Below are 15754 nucleotides of genomic sequence, written 5' to 3'. Positions count from 1 at the left end.
TCTCTGAAAACACCAATTTTTTGGAGATTTCGGAGATGCATTTCGAAAGTCTGAAAAAATTTTAAAAAAAATATTTCGGAGATACATCTAAGAAGCAGGAGTAAGTTGGGGTTTTTGCTGAGAATCACCTCCATAAGAGGGTTAATAAAGAAATTCTAAAAAAAAAAAAAAAAGAATAGATACGAGGACCCAACAAATTTGTTTACACATGTAATCATAAACAAGGCACACTTTAGAATTTTCTTCATTTTGCTTATTTCCTTTCCTTCTTGTATGTGATCCTATGAATGTTATAACAACATATATATATAATCATTAATGTATTTACACATATTAAGGGAAAAATTATCTATTTAGTGTTATGTTTATGGAATATATGCAAGATATGGTACAGAAGAGTTGCAAATTATTTTAGATATTCCATGAGCCAAACATGAGTTCTATAGTAAATTCATTGAAACTAGTAAAGTAACCGAAGGAACATAAACTCCAAAATGAATTTAAAGGCCAAGTTTTCAACAACAACAAAACAATTTCATAGACCCTTCAATTTCTACATATAGATAGTACAATGTTAGTTTGTTTATTAACGTGTTAATAGATCTACAAGTGAAGATTGTAGTGAGTATAAATCATGAACAAGTTTTTATTCATTTGTCTTATTCTCCTTGCTACTGGTAAGTCTTATAAGTACATATTTAGGATTAATTATATAATACATATGTAATATAAAGGTGAAATTTAGTTTATTTTTTACAAAAAAAAAATAAATTTTTCATTGAAAAATGAAAATTTTATGTCTTTTACCTTCTAAATATACAAGTTACCACTGTAAACTTTTTTTTATGTATCCTCCCAAATTCAGTGTTTAAATACATCTATGGGGGAATTAAAAAACCAAAATATTACAGGAGAAAAATCCAATATTTTTATAGGAGAAAAAAATCAAAACTCTCTACAATGGCAGAAGAGTATCGTATATTTAATCTAAAGATAGATTATATCCAAAATTGATTAGATGTATTTAATAAATTTTAGTATTTAATTAAGGTATATTTGTGTTAATCATATTAATGATTGATCCATGAATGAATGCAGAGATGGTGGTACAAATCGATGGAATACGTAGTGAAAGAAGGATTTATCATTTTCAAGGGATTTGTTTTAGTGAACGCAGTTGTGCTAGAATTTGTAATATTGAAGGTTATGTTGCAGGTGGTATATGCAATGAAACCAAAAGTGGGTTCTATAATCATTGCTATTGCAGAAGGGGTTTGTAACATAAGTTGGTGCTCTTGTGTTTTTTGTCGTCTTTATAATAATTTGCATCTTGTGTTATTGTTTCTCAATGTATTTTTCATCTAAAAAGTAGAAATATTTTGCACCATTTTCATTATTGATAGTCCAACATTTAATAGTTGTTTTTGAGTGAGGTTAGAAGATATGTCCAAGAGAACAAAATAGTTATTTTCTAAGGGAAAATATTGTTTTGAAACTGGATTGAACTGTTCGGTTGAACTGGTTCAACTTTGAACCGTAGTTTAGTTTGATTTAGTTTGGACCAATAAACCGGGTTTATAAAATTTGGAAAAAACCGTTTTAACCACACAAATCGAAGTAACTGTAAATTTGGGACCGATTTTGCTGAAGCAGATGATTTAAAAAATCAAAGTTAATTTTTAAGCTAAATTACTCTCGTGGTCCTTTAAGTAATTTAATTGTAACACTTTGGTCCCTTATGTTGATTTCACTACAACTATGTCCTTTAAGTTGGCTAACGCCTTCAGCGTTGCCCTTGTCCACAGATTTTGTTCCAAAAAACGTGATGTGGCACAAACGGTGCTTAGGTGTGACTTAACCTTGCTGACTATGTCTGTTAAGTCACTTAAAGAGAAAGATAAGTGGCTGAAACTAACAATTAGAAGAACAAAACATAAAACCCCAAATTCCAGAACCATAATTTTGAAATTCATCATCAATGGCTCAATACAGTGGCAGTGGAACAAATGTGAGAGCTGAGAACGCCTTTTCGCTAATTTCAAGTGGATCCCAATCAGGAATCGAACCAACATGCATGTGTGGATCCATAGCTGTGATACGTTCAGTTAAGAAGAAAGGAAGGAACTTGGGTAAGCTTTTTTTGGGGCTGCATATACTTTAAGGTACGTACGTATGTTGTGAATAATTTGGGTATATTCTCCTTCGTTTTCCTGAGATGGGTTTGATGTTACTGATTTTGGTTGCAGGATGAACATGAGAATGTTGGCTACAATTTTTGTATGTGGTATGAAAACCAACAAAGTGATGAAGGCAAACCAGAGACACCACCAAATGCATTCTTAAAGTGTTTCAAATGTGATAAAAAGGAGGTACAAATTAAGATGCTTATGAAGGACGACACATGCAATAAGGAGATGATGAAGAACATCTTGAAGATGTTGAAGATGCTTTTTTATGCCATGATATGTTTAATTCTGATTATTGTAGTGTTGATTTGTATGTTGTTTAAAAATAGGTGATCTTAGTTTATGTTAACGTTGTAAGACATGGATTATGGTACTTTGATGTAATCTTTTGATGACAATTGTAGATTAATATCAGTTTTGCTTAGTTTTAGATATATCTGCCTTCTAGTTTTGTTTCTATAATTTAATACCATGTGCAATTAATAAATAATTAAGGACAACTTTGATACATTTTAATAAGAAGTAGGTCCTGGTCGATACAATCTAAAATGAAGGAGGACCTACATTCAAAATTTTGATTTATAGCATTCATAATATAGCAGATACAACATTCAGAATATAGCATTTAAATATTGTTATAACTCCATAATATACTCCTAAATTACATAATAGATGATCCTAAAGATTCAAAATAAGCATAGATACATCATACTCCTAAAGTACATAATTAGTGGTCCTAAAAAAATAGAATTCTTGCAACTTTCTATGTGGACTTTCTCTTATAAGGCATCTTTAGTCTCTGAGTTGTTGGTGGCTGAAATGCTGCTGTTGGACTTTGTGTAGCCCTTCTCATGGCAAGTAGCTGAGAAATAGTGATGGAATGACGTGTTTGTACTCCTTGGTTCTAGGCTGATTGTCTTGTCTGAACCCTCTGAGTTGGTTGGGAACTGCTAGTGGCATTTTGAGATTTCCTAGTCTGAACCCTTTGAGAAGGTTGAGTTTGATTGTTGGAATCTTGAGATTGCCTGGTCTGAACCCTCTGAGTTGGCTGAGAATGAATAGTTGGGACTGCAGTGGTAGGTGTTTGGGCTTGACTTGTTGTGACACTATGGGATTGTCTTGGTGCAGAAGGACATGATGACTTGTTATGGCCAGAAAGGCCACATGCTGAGCATTTGTTTGGCAACCCCTTTCTGGATACATTTTTTATGTCTTTCCTTTTTCATCAGCATCTTTGTTCCTTCTTTTCTTTGGCCTTCCAGATGCTCTTCTGGTTGGGGTGGAAGAACATCAGAATATGGTGTCAACTCTCACAGATTTTCTCCATTTGTTGAATATATCTACGGTTGATAGCAAGTGCCAGTGCTCATGGAGATACTAGTGCCCACGGAGATACCAGTGCTCATGGGGATACCAGTGCTCCCGAGGAGGACAGGAGGAGGAGACGCATCCTGAGAAATGCACCAGTGAAAATTAAATATCATCAAGGGAGACTTATCATTTTTCCCGATGGAGGATCGTAAGTTTTTATATTATATTTTAAGTTTGACTTTTATTTAATAAATACAAATTTAATATTTTGTTGCTTTAGGATCTTGCCGTCACATCAGTCAGCATCGACCATAACATACATTATTAAGGAGAAGTATAAAAAATACTGGCCGACTTATGGAGCAGTACTTGATGATGATAGGGATGATTGGTTTAGAGCGTTTCAGGTATAATTAATTAACTTACTCATTTAAGCATTTCTTTTATATTTATTTATATATTTATGATTATACTTTATTTAATATTTTTTTGAATTCATACAATGTAGGAGAGGTGTTGTTGGGATGTTAGAGATGAAGTCCAAATTAAAGAAATTTTTCACATAAAATGTGCTGCCCGATTTTCTGACACCATGAGAAATGTTAGACTTAGATGGGAAAAAAAGGAACACGTCCATGTTGGATAGGAGAAGACTTATTTAAAATGATTATTGCCTATTGGACTTCTGAAGCCTTTTTAGAGACATCTGAAAAGGCAAAAAAATAGAGCATCTAAAGTTGGCGGTTGCAACTACCTAGCAGACAGTATTAGTGTTGCTGAAGTTGCACGGAGGATGGTAACTTTATTTATTAATTTATTAAATAGATTTAGATTATTCATAATTAATTAATTTTTATTTATTTTTCATTTAATTAACGTGAAGAGTTGGATAGAAATCTACTTCTTAATGAGCTCCATATGGAGACTCATCTTAAGAGAAATGGAGAGTTTGTTGATGAGCGTTCAAAAAACACTCAAGTAAGTTTTTCTTATATTAAGTTATTTTATTTATTTCTTTTATATACCTAGTTTATTTAAATCATTATGATATTTAACTATTTTATTTTTACAGGAGGAGTTTGATAGAGACAACTTGCTCATTGGCTGTCAGAGCATCCTGAAATACCTGAACCCCGCCATCGGGATATCCTGTAGATCCTAATGTGGGTTTTCGTACATGGTATGATGTTTCTGGCGGAAAGAAGAAAAATGGGAGAGTTTATGGTGCTAGAGGGTATGCAAAAACTATGAAGCGGCGTGATAGGTCTTTTAGAATGAGACTTGCTGATGGAGAAGGATCATCAACTCCACCAATATTAACCGCTGAAATGCTTGAAACTGTGAGAAATTTTACGAATATTGAGGCGGCACGTGAAGTGGCAGCAAGAAATGAAAAAATAGAAGAAATGAAGAAAAAACAAATAGAGATGCAAAAATAGATGATGAGAAGAGAAACAAAGTTGCGGGAAGAAATGATGAGGCAAACACTTGAATATCAAGAAGCTATGCGGATTGCAAATGAGCGGGCACAAATAATTGATCAATTTTTTGCTTCACAAAATTCAGGTGGTAGATATGGAGGTGTTAGTGGACATGGAGGAGTTGTTGAAGAGGAAGAGGTAGATGAAGAGGAAGAGAATGTTTGAGCTTGTTTGAAGTTTTTTATAAATATCTTGAATATCTATGAATTTTAAAGTTGTATGAACGTTAAGTATTTGTATGAATTTTACTTAGTATTTGTAGTTTAATATGTATGGAGGTTAATATTATGTATGGATATTATTTTAACTATTTAGAATATAATTTCAAGTTTTTAATTAGTATTTGATATTTTTATAAATTATAAATTATGAATTTATATTATTTTAAAATTATAATATTGAATATATTAATTGTCAATATATATATATATATATATATATATATATATATATATATATATATATATATATATATATATATATATATATATATATATATATATATATATATACACACACACTAACAGTTTTCCAGGTGGTTTACCCCAAGCAATTGAAAAGCGTATACATTTTGCGAGGGGGAAAACCCCAAGCAAATTGACTGACAAAACTCTGCTATTCTGCGCCATCTGCACCACTACACTGGGTCTAGGCATGCGTGTCATCTGTGCTTTACGATTTGCGAGGGGCTTCCCACCTAGAAAATCAATTTGCGACCCCGTGTTTTGCCAAGAGTCCCGTCCCTTCGCAATTTTCAATCTAATGAGGGGTTTTTGTAGTTTATGAGGAGCTTAGCCCCTGGCAAATTGCAGAATTTCTTGTAGTGCGCTAACAAAACCGAACCGCGCGGTTCTTTTAGAAAATGTCTCAAATACACCTATATTAAATACAACTCTTTGCAGTTTCGATTTAGTTTAATTTGGTTTTAGGATTTTCTATTTGATCGCTTTGATTTTGAATACCCCTAAGTTATTTTAAGGGGGTTATTAGATATATGTGAAAACCAAATTTTCATGGTAGATTGTATGTTTGGAAAAACTACGGTATTTTAGTATTCTAACTCTTTTGTGAATTGCATGCTTTTGAAATATTGATTAGATGTTTGCTTTGCAAAGTTAATTAGATGATAAGTTGTTGAAATTCTGGCATGACAGAACTCAAATGTCATATGCAATGTCATGACATCTGATCTGACATTATAAAACAGACAAGGCAGGAGTACAAATAATAGAACAGGAGAGCAATAAAAGCACAACAGAATTGTTTACCCAGTTCGGTGTGTAACTACACCTACTCTGGGGGCTACCAAGCCAGGGTGGTTCACTTACATGGCTAATCCTAAAAACTACATCTTGTCAATACTCGGCTAGCTTGTTAAAACTAGGTTACAACTGCTTATTAATAACCTATTACCCAACTGGATTTAGGCCTTCAAATTGTAACAAACTGACATAACAAACTGTTGCTAAAATTGCTCCACAATATAAGCTCCAAGATATTCTCCACAAATATCTCCATAAAATATGCTCCAAGTAACAACAATAAGTTGTTACACTTTTACAACAGATTCTCCTATAAAATCTTTCAACATTTATTTTCCTAAATTGTAGCCTGAGATAAATAAGGAAACATAACAGCTAAATATAATAGCTAAACATAACAGCCACTACTGTCAGATACTGATGTCATGACATCTTGCATGACATCCAACCAAAACCTGTATTAGCTCAAGCAGTCAGACCTTGCATAACATTACACACAGCATGTCATGACATTAGTCAATACATCATAACACACATGAATGTTTTACGACAAATGCAGCCAATTTGAAAACATCTACAATCTCCCCCTTTGGCAAATTTTTGGCTAAAACAACCTGTCACCACATCAGAGATAATACTTGCAGCATAACACAATCACACAACCACACCACCATACAACCATAGGCATGGATAAGCTAATACAGCTATAGGCTACAAGAAATCATCAAACACAACTACCATTATGCTACTACTACCAACCAGCATACATCAGTCACAACTTCTACTACCAACCAACATCAAACAACATATGTAAACTGCATGAAAAACTGCCAGGAATTTGTTGATCACACACAACACACATATCAGAAGCAGCTCACAAACACAATCATCAGAGACCATAAACAGTAGCAGAAGAAAAGATGTCATAACATCTTTGGGGACATTGTATGCTCCCCTCAACCTCATCATTGATAACAGAAAAAAATATCAACATTTTCTACTGAAATATATAGCTTATCTTTACATCATCCTTCTTAGACATGGTGAATGCAACACATCATACATCTCCCCCTTTTTGGCCAGAAAGTTTCCAAAGCAACTCTGATATTTAGATTAGGATTACAGACCATAAGCTCATCAAAAATAGAAATCATTAAGGAGGACAGCAAGACTCTAGTCATCAGAATTAAAGCTGTCATCACCATTTTTAATTTTTATGTTCCAACATCCTTTGGGACATCCACAAAGAGTCCATCTGCCTTGGCTCTGAGATAATATACTGCTTCTTAAAAAAACTTCCATGTCTGCAGCAGTATACATATTCATCAGCTTTTTCCCTTTAACATTAGTTGATGCACATGAGGAAGAAAATACAAGACACTCCCCCTCAAACTGACAATAGACACAACTTACACAACTTCCTCTCCTAGAACATAAGAGGAGACTCAACTTATAGACATAATCACTTGAACCATCCATTTACAAACATAGAGACCCAAACCTCTATATTGGATGACTCAGAACACAAGACACTATTTGTGTTCATGACTTGAAAACAAGACTCAAAACAATAAGACATACTGACCTAGAATAGAAAACATATTCAATATCTTTGCAAATACAACTGCAAAGAAGGACCTCAGACTTAACAATGTCTGAACACTATCCTTATTCCTTATGTTTGTCACAGGTTGACAAACATAACCTATATAAACTATAAACTTACCCATATCCGAAAGAACGACATGAGAGACTTAAATAAGACTCAAGAGAAAATAAAAAGAAAAGAAAGGAAAAAATGACTTCTAAAAACCTGAGCAATTGGAAATAACATACCTAGATTGTAACAAATGTCTTGTTCAAGAGATGTTATTTGAAAAAGGACTGCATCAGTTGAATTTGTGCATTAGTTGGAACATACACTAAGTCAGAGCAAGTGATACACACCATCAATACATGTTTTTAGATGAATAGTTTGAGAACTATCCTTGCTAGTCTCTAAGGATAAAACATGTCTTGAGTTATGTTCTGACATCTTGTAGGACATTGTTTTTCTGGCTTAAAGATTAGTCTTTGAGAGATTTTCCATTTGATTAGAAGCAAAATAACACTGTCCTTGCTGATCTTCATACTCTCTTACTCCCCCTGAGATATACAAATTGAGGACATCTTCGATGTTTGTCCTTGAAGCACTCTTCATTTGGAATTTGCCACAATTTTCAAATTCAGAATCCTTAGTTTGCTTGCTACACAAGATTCAAATTGCCACACTCTACAACTTGAAGTAGATGAAACTTTAATTGTATAACCATAAATCAATCTTCAGTAGATAAGTCTGAACCTTATCTCTCTGGTGTCTTCAACAGTAGTGATGACGTATTTTCATGTAGAGCTTTTTCTTCATCACATACTTCTCCTCTTCATACAGTTATTGCAAATATCCAGCTCCCATCAAGATATTTAATAGTATCAGTATGCTTCACCTGATACCATTGCTAAACTTCCTAAACTTGTTAAGATAACAGTGAACGTTAACATTTAGTTCACACTAGTCCTTGAATACACAACTGGAACTTGTATTCGGGATTCTCATCTAATAAGTACTAAGTCTCCCGTCAAAGTGCTCATTAGTTACTCAGTAAGATTTACTACTCACTCTAGTTCATCTTGACTGATTTCTTCTTCACAGTCTAGCATCTAGGTTCTACACCTAATAAGTACTAAGTCTCCCGTCAAAGTACTTATTAGTTAGTCAGATAGAATTGACTACTCACACTAGATCATTCTGACTGATTACCTCTTCACACTTATATACTTTCCTCTTGACAATAAACTATTTAAAAAAAATTGAAGACCTTGAGATAATGTTGTAACATCTGATATGACATCATCCTTCATGGTTCTTGGTTAACATCTCTAACATCTAATTTATAGCACTTGGGGTTGAAACAATATAGTGTAATTATCAACAACATCCAGACATATCAAGGAATAGAATAACCAACATCTCAATAAGCTTTTCTTCAGACTATCATTCTGATTTTGAGATGATGGATGCCATAGTCTGTACCTATAGAAGAGATTCCCTCATTTAGGTTTCTAGAACAGATTTAGTTATGGCATAGCACTGAGTTAATCAGATTCTTCTGAGCCATCTGACTTCCTTGAATTTAAATAACACTATCCTTTCTGGATAACAACTAGGGCAGACAACATTCGTGACCATATTTCGCTGCGGTTGAGACATAATATTCAGTTCCAACAACTGCTCCATGGTTATGAATGAAAGATCCACATATCTGGTTCCTTTGATCAGAGAAAATACCAGATGTAAGCTCATATTGATTTAAACATAAAGGATCAGAAAGGAATACCTTCATGAGTTTTCTTTAGCACTGAGATTTTACTTCTAAACTCCCATAAATTAAGATTTTGGAGTAGAAGTACATGTTGATCGTGTCTTGATCAACTTATGATCAGATGTCTCCTCTTCCAAGTTAGGAGAAGGTTCCAAGCCAATGTACTCACACTACATTAGTTTAGCACCAAAACATCTGTTCTTCAACTGGTAGCTGCATACCAGTATTAATGTCCCAACATCCAGTAGGACATCTGTTCCTCCTTCTAGGAACACTCTAGCCTTGAAATTCTTCAAGGTTCACACTTGCAAATGATTATGAATATCATTGATCAGTTAACATTTATCAGCTATATTAACAAATATCTTTATGATTGGACTTGAGAAAGACTCAAGTATCTTTGACAATTTTAATATAGTTGAAAAATCTGCCAAATATTCTGTCGATAAAAGTATAACCCTAGACTTCTTCTACCTATAGGGGTTGCATCAGAGGCTATGCAGCGAAAAATAGCCATACTTCAACAGAATTCACACAATGCTTACTCCTAATTCAATTGTAAGCATGATACATAGTGATTGAAAACAAATCAATCCTACAATCTGCTTGCTTCTCTATCAAGCAACTTCCTAGACCCAACCAAAATCCTGACCACCTGGTATCACATAAATACAAGGATTAACTTATTAATGTCTTCACTCCCGCATGAATGTGTTGATAACTTCCATCTCTGTGCTAAATATAAGATGAACAATTCAATTCAAATTCTTCACTCCCGCATGAAGTCTTTGAATTTAACTTTCTTTGTTCCAGCTTCATCATCTTCTTTCATCAAGAAGGTACAACTACTTTGTTCAGGTTGGTCTAGTCTTCCACAAATAGGCCCATCCTCCACTTCAAGGTACCATACAATATGAACACTCATTGTTTAAAAAATCTTCTACCTTGTCACAACCAGAAAGTACCCCCTTGGATCTCATCCAGAAACAGACAAGATGCCTACTCTGATACCAATTGAGATTCTGGCATGACAGAACTCGAATGTCATATGCAATGTCATGACATCTGATCTGACATTATAAAACAGACAAGGGAGAAGTACAAATAATAGTGCAGGAACGCAATAAAAGCACAACAGAATTGTTTACCCAGTTCGGTGTGTAACTACACCTACTTTGGGGGCTACAAAGCCAGAGATGAAATCCACTATTAGCAGTATCAATTCAGAGCTAAACTCCCAGTTTACAACTCCTCACTTAATCACTACCCAATGACCCTTCTACCTAGGTCCTCCCTAGATATGAGAAACCCCTCTCACTCGCAATCATCACAATGATGTCTAGCAGTCAACACCTCATTCACTGAATCAACAGCCCTTCACCAACATTCTAAGCACATATACAAACCTAACTTGAAGTTGCTTACAAGCTTTCTTTAAGAACAAAACTTCACTCATTGCTTCACAACTTCTGAGTGAGTAAAATAAACCTCTTGCCTACAGGCTTCAAGGCACAAATCAGTGACCATTCCATAGTCCGGGTGGTTCACTTACATGGCTAACCCTAAAAACTACGTCTTGTCAATACTCGGCTAGCTTTCTAAAACTAGGTTACAACTGCTTATTATTACCTAACTGGATTTGGGCCTTCAAATTGTAACAAACTAACATAACAAACTGTTGCTAAAATTGCTCCACAATATAAGCTCCAAGATATTATCCGCAAGTATCTCCATAAAATATGCTCCAAGTAACAACAGTAAGTTGTTACACTTTTACAACAGATTCTCCTATAAAATCTTTCAACATTTAGTTTCTTAAATTGTAGCCTGAGATAAATAAGGAAACATAACAGCTAAATATAATAGCTAAACATAACAGTCACTGCTGTCAGATACTGATGTCATGACATCTTGCATGACATCCAACCAAAACCTGTATTAGCTCAAGAAGTCAAACCTTGCATAACATTACACACAGCATGTCATGACATTAGTCAAGACATCATAACACACATAAATGTTTTACCACAAATGCAGCCAATTTGAAAACATCTACAGTTGTGTTTTTAGTGATTAAATGAGTGCACTCATTTCTCTTTTTTATTATGCGATTAAAACTTACTCCTATCTGAAAAAGAAGTAAGAATTTAAGATAAGTAGAAGTGATAAAGTAAAATAAGTGACTAAATACGTCATCTACAGTCTGTTTTTTCAAGACGAAGTTAAAGTAGTTTGCTTTTGAATTTCACCTGAACACTGTTTTGGAACTGGAGACTTCTGTTTTCATTACTGGTTGCTATGAGTCATTATTATGAGATGATAAAATTGATTTTCTTGTATTTTGAATGTGTCTGAAAGAATAATAAAGGGTGAGGTGAGGATTTAAATTTATTTTAATTAGTAAGTTGAACTCATAACTTTGGAAATTGATAACCCAAACAGCCCCTCCCAACCAACGATTTCCAGAAATGAGACACATTCCCTTCTCCCAACTTTATTGAAATTTTTTTCATGAATCCTTGAAGATCTTTACACAATAACATTATGTCCGTCCACCAAATTGATTCTTTGAGTTTTGGGCAGTCATTTGCAGAAGTCCACAACCTCTTTCTCAAATCACCATATCTTACATGCAGAATTCCTTTCTAAATAGCTTCCTCTTCAATCACAATTCTTCAAAGCCATTTTGAGAGTAAAACCTGATTAAATTTACGTATATCTTTCTCAAAATGGGTGAAGTCCACTAAAGATGTTCTTGATTTTCCTATGGTAGAATTTTCTTATAATATTATAAATGATATTAAAAAAATGCAATCATTAATGTATATGCACAACTTGAGCTTGATTCATGTTATCTTAAAAAGACCTCACAGTAAAGACTTTTGAAGTATCAAAAGGCCAAATAATCACATCAGTAGAACTCACAATAGGAAATATGCCATATAACATCACATTCAAATCCTCAAATTCACAAGTAGCCTCCCTCCCAAGACCTTCTTCCCCGCGAATGATCTTCTAGAACCACACATCCCCATGCTAAGCCCTTATACTATTGACACAATCATTTTTAAAAGAGCATTCCTGGTATAACTTTGGAAAATGATAAGCCAAACAACCCCTCCCCAACCAACAAGATTTCCAGAAATTAGTCACATTCCCTTCTCCCAACTTTATTGAAATTTTTCTCATGAATCCTTGAGGATCTTTACACAATAACATTATGTCCCTCCACCAAATGGATTCTTTGAGTTTTGTGCAGTCATCTGCAGAAGTCCACAACCTCTTTCTCAAATCATCGTATCTTACAAGCAGAATTCCTTTCTAAATAGCTTCCTCTTCAATCACAATTCTCCGAAGCCATTTTGAGAGTAAAACCTGATTAAATTTACGTATATCTTTCTCAAAATGGGTGGAGGCCACTAAAGATGTTCTTGATTTGGCTGTGGTGGAATTTTCTCATAATCTTATGAATGATATTAAAAAAATGCAATCATTAATGTATATTCACAACTTCGGGATCTTTTATTATATTTTAAAGTTTACTAATTAATTTGGATAGTGGATAATACTTAAGGGACAAAACTTACTATTTAGTCTTATATTTAAGAAATACATGCAACATGGTGCAGAAGAGTTGCAAATTATTTTAGATGTTCCATAGGCCAAACAAGAGTTTTATACTAAATTCACTAAAACTAATGTCATAACTGAAGCAACATATAACTCCAAAATGAATTTAAAGGCCAAGTAGTTTTCAACAACAACTAAATAATTTCATAAACCTTCCATCTCTCTATATATAGATAACATAATATTAGTTTGTTTATTAAGATTATAGTAAGTATTAATCATGAACAATGCACGTTTTGGGGTTTTCTTCATTTTTCTTATTCTCCTCGCTTCTCGTAAGTTTTACACGTATACTTATAGAAATAATTAATCCGTATTGATTTGTGTAAATCATATTAATGACTGATAGATGAATCAATGCAGAGATGGTGGTAGAATCCAAGAGAGCACGTTGTGAGACAAAGAGTTATCTATTTCAAGGGATTTGTTTGAGTAATCGCAATTGTGCAAAAGTTTGTCATGTTGAAGGTTATATTGCAGGTGGTAAATGTAGAGGATTGTTTAGTTACTGCTCTTGCAAAAAGAGTTGTTAACATAAGTTGGTGCTAATGTGTACTCTAATTTAAAAAAGTTTCTTAACAAACTTTTTCTATTTATTAAAAAAGAGTATATTAAAAACATTATGTATGGAGAATGTGTTCTAAGTCCTTTTATAATAAATTTTATGGCGATATTTAAGTAGTATGTTTTCAGTTTTGTGTTTCCTTTGATTTCTATTTATTAGCTCAGACAATTTAGGTTGGGTTGAAGCTAGCATGCAATAATCTAATACTATTGTTTCTATTCTTCCTTATTTTATTTTCCATCAAAAAGTACTAAAATTTGCACCATTTTCATTTTTGATAATTTCACCCGTTTATTTTTAGTTGTATATAGGGATGTCAACTTGCCTCTGTTAGTGGGGATCCCCGTGGGGATTCCCCGTTTGGGGCCCCAAAGACGGGGAATTTTCTCCCCACGGGGACGGGGATGGGGAACAAAGTCTTCCCGAAGGCACTTCGGGGACGGGGGTGGCGTAAATATCCCCCGCCCCGTGGAGTCCCCGCCCCGCCTAAAATAGCACAATGTCCTTAATTTATGTATAATTTTAAATTATTATGTAAATTTATTTTTCATTTCATATAATTAATCTTATACATAAATTTAAAATATATATGTATTGTTAGTAAAAGAGTGGGATCTAAATTATTATTTCAATATTTTTTTAGTTTGAAATTTTTGTGGTCATGACACTCAATATTATAGATTAAGTATTGTTAAAGCAATATATTTATCATAAAGGAATAATTTTTAAATTTTTTGTGGTTAGTTTTTAAAGCTTTTACTATTAATTTGATTTAAAATAATAAATAAAAAATCATGTTTATGGATCTCCGCATGAACCTTGGGGATCCGTGGGGACCCGCGGGGATTTCCGTGGACGGGGATGGGGGAGAAAATTCCCCCGTAGCGGGGACCCGAAGCGGTGATGGAGAATAAATTCGAGGGCGGGGATTGTGATGAGAATGCATCCCCCGTCTCCGCCCTGCCCCATTGACATCCCTATTTAGTTGTCGTTTTTGGGAGAAATAAGAAGATATGTCGAAATGAACACAAAAAGTTAGTTTTCAAGAGAGTAGGAAAAATTTAAAGGAAGACACACTCGGAAGGTATAAAATCATAAACTAAAGAACAAACACATATTTATGCAAGATGTTTTTAAACAATTAAGATACTTTAGCTTAAGCATTGCCATGTTTCAGATAATATGTTTAGTGCAAATGAATTAGATCATAGAGAAAAGGATAAAATATGAAACAATTTTAATCTTTTCTAATTCTATTCAACTTTTACTATTAGTTTTTGCCGGTATTCAGTCATTTTCTAGTTTTGTTACTTGTATTTTGTTAATAGCACTATAGCAGCCTCATCCTCTTCCAACAAAATCCTTAATTATTAATTAATTCATGTATAAGACTCGAATCGTAAATATATTAACTTGGAACCCCTAAGGTTTTGACTATAAGATCTATTAGTAGTAAAAAAAATCATAATATACAAATAACTTAATGGCACTGAGTAGTTACAAAATAGTTTGTTTTGAAACTAAACATTTGTATGCACCCGCGTAAGTTAAAATGGTCCATCCGTCTTGAAAAAGAACTAACACTACTAGAAATACACGTATTACCTGCGGAATTTCCTGCGGAAATTTTTCCGCAGGTATACCTGCGGATTTTCCTGCCACTTTATTAAATAAAATAAATTCTGCTGCGGATAAGAAATTTGCAGAAAATTCCGCAGGAATACCTGCGGATTTTGCTGCGGAATATATATTTCGTCCAAAAAATCTGACTACAAGACAAAATCCGCAGGTAATTTCGCAGGAAATGTTTCTGCGGATTTTGCTGCGGAAAGCTAATTTTATAAAATTAAACAACAATACATATTCCGCAGGTAATTCCGCAGGAACATTTCCTGCGGATTTTGCTGCCAATTAGACATATTTATATTTTTTCCTATAAAAATTTTAATTTTTGTTTAAA

At 33.8% G+C, this 15754-nt stretch overlaps 1 long non-coding RNA gene across 1 annotated transcript; it reads left to right on the top strand.

Moving 5' to 3' along the window:
* The first annotated feature begins 441 nt into the window (after nucleotides 1-441).
* Nucleotides 442-2562, top strand: LOC131655471 (uncharacterized). The gene is made up of 3 exons (XR_009299782.1): nucleotides 442-677; nucleotides 1099-2162; nucleotides 2247-2562. It is a non-coding gene; the product is annotated as an uncharacterized LOC131655471 (long non-coding RNA).
* Nucleotides 2563-15754: the final 13192 nt, after the last annotated feature.

The sequence above is a fragment of the Vicia villosa genome, linkage group LG3 (assembly GCF_029867415.1).
Source record: "Vicia villosa cultivar HV-30 ecotype Madison, WI linkage group LG3, Vvil1.0, whole genome shotgun sequence".
NCBI lineage: Eukaryota > Viridiplantae > Streptophyta > Magnoliopsida > Fabales > Fabaceae > Vicia > Vicia villosa.
Note: the sequence above shows the minus strand (reverse complement) of the source record. Positions and strands in the feature narration are given on the sequence as shown.